Raw genomic sequence first — 2626 nt, 5'->3', positions numbered from 1 at the left:
ACTGGTCTCTCCTCACGTCTCTACAGCCAGTAAAACTCTCAGTTTGTCCTCTCCAGTCTCATCTGCATGCCCCCCTGCTGTCTCTGTTTGGAATTTCAGATCATTACTCCTCTGGACTCAACCAGGCCTCTTCCCCTCACCTCCCCCTCCTGTTAAACCCCACCTGCGAATAAGCAAGGCTGTTTTGTGCTTCAACTGTGGATCTAAGTCATTTTCCCAAACCAACTCTGACTCAGCTCTCCTTCTGTTTCAGCGTCTCTCCACCATCGGCTCCAGTTCCACTGTTCCCCTTGCTGAGCTTCACCTATCCCAGTTCATGTTCAAATTTCACAGTAATCTCATAGCTCTAGCTAATAGTATTTTCCCGTTCACATTCATAACACTGAATTCACTTTGTCTGAGACCTCATAGTTCATGTTCATTCGCTCTAGCCTCATTCCTAGCTTTTGCACCTGTAAATATTGTCATAACACCACTGTAAATAAAACTCTTGTTCACTACACTCTGAGCTTCCGTTTGAGTCTGCTTTTGGGTCCACCTCACATTCAGGCTTTGGCCTTAACACAAACAATACAAATAAAGTCCAATGTCCAATTTTGCTGTAGGCAAATGACAAATGGCAAAATGACAAAAGGCTTATCCTTATTCATTCATAAAGGTACTCAGTAATCAAAATGGGCTCCTTGAATGTTTTCAAATTACATGTTTCATGTCCCACAGCTCTTAGCCTCTTTTCTGATTTCTTATTTTCAAATCATTAAATACATTTGAATATTGAACAGAAGTAACTCAAGTAAATACAAAATGCAGCGTTAAATTATAATTTCCTTTATTAAGGCAACAAAGCTATCCAAACCTACCTGGCCCTGTGTGAAAAAGCAATTGCTACCTCAACCTAATAACTGGTTGTGCCACCTTTGGCAGCAACAACTGCAATCAAGTGTTTGTGATAACTGGCAATGAGTCTTTCACATCACTGTGGAGGAATTTTTGCGCACTTTTCTTTCTTTCTTTCTTTCTTTCTTTCTTTCTTTCTTTCTTTCTTTCTTTCTTTCTTTCTTTCTAAATTCAGCCACATTGGAGGGTTTTCCTGCATGAACAGCCTTTTTAAGTTCAAAATATTTTAATTGGATTTAAGTCCAGACTTTAATTAGGCCACAGGAGAGCTGAGTTAAGTTTCAGGCCTGAATACTGTATTAAAATAGAACCTGTGTGACAAAGTCAGATAAAATATCTCAAAAAGCAACACATCAGTGTCAACAGCTGAGAAAAAGTCATTGACATCTACCAGTCTGGAATAGGTTACAAAGAGTTTCAAAGGTTTTGGGACTCCAGCGAACCACAGTAAGAGCTATTATCCACAAATGGAGAAAATTGGAAACAGTGGTGAACCTTCCCAAGAGTAGCTGGCCCACCAAAGGCAAAACACTCTGTGACAACTCATGCAGGAAGTCCCACAAGAACCAGAAACATCATTTAAAGAATTGCAGGCTTCGCTTGCCTCAGTTAGTTCATGATTCAACATTAAGAAAGAGTCCAAGAAAAATGTCATCCATGGAAGAGTTCCAAGGAGAAATCTACTGCTGACCAACAAGTAGACAAAATATCTAATACTTGCCAAAAAAGATTTTGATGATTCCCGAGACTTTTGGGAAAATATTCTGTGGACTGACAAAACAAAAGTTTAACTTTTGCAAAGATTTGAGTCCTGTTAGTTTGTGCTATGAAGCTCAAGTGCACTTGCAGCAGGACGATGATCTGAAACACACCAGCAAGTCCAGTTGTGACATTGTTCAGATCACAAACAAGCATCAGTATTTGTTCAGATTAAACAAGCATAATACCACAGTAAATACTGTGCTTTACATTTTCTTACTGTGGATTTTCTTGCCCCTGGACAGAGACAGGCTAGTTGGTTCTACCTGCTTCCAGTCTTTAAGCTAACCTAACGATATGACCCCAACTCCCTTTTTAATATAGAGGCAAATATGTGTGACAAATATGTAATAAATTAAAAAAACAAAAAAACAAACAAAAACAAATTAGGAACTTAGGAATAGGCAATTCCTGTTTCACAGCACTGTATATATACTCTAAGTCTTACTACCTCACACAAAAATACCTGTTTATTTTTCACATCTCAAGCTTCTTTTTGTAGGTTATTATTTGGAGTTTTTCTATTTTTTATTTTATTACGCTTTTTGTGGCTTTACTTTTGTATCTTACTGAGTTGTATTGAATGTTAATTTTATGTTATTGAGCTGCTGTATTTTTTACACTTGAATTTAAAAGCTAAGTAAAGTAATTTATCCACTGTGTCGATCTCAGTGCAAATAAGGAACTTTATATGATATATAAATAAAGTATACATTTAAATCAATATATGAATTAATATAATATAAAAAATCTAACAAACAAAACAAAACAAAACAAAACAAAACAGAATTTAAAATGGCATACTGAATTCACTACTATCATTATACAGTATACACTTTGTGCTTTGGCCTGCCTTAGGTTTACGCTGTACTTCCACAACTTTCCATTTGGGGGCGGCAAAGCCCCACAGACTTTCTGTAACTTGCAAACATATAAAATTAATAGAAGAAGAAAAAAAGCCATTCGATTG

This window comes from Oreochromis aureus, linkage group 10 (genome assembly GCF_013358895.1).
Source record: "Oreochromis aureus strain Israel breed Guangdong linkage group 10, ZZ_aureus, whole genome shotgun sequence".
Taxonomy (NCBI): domain Eukaryota; kingdom Metazoa; phylum Chordata; class Actinopteri; order Cichliformes; family Cichlidae; genus Oreochromis; species Oreochromis aureus.
Note: the sequence above shows the minus strand (reverse complement) of the source record.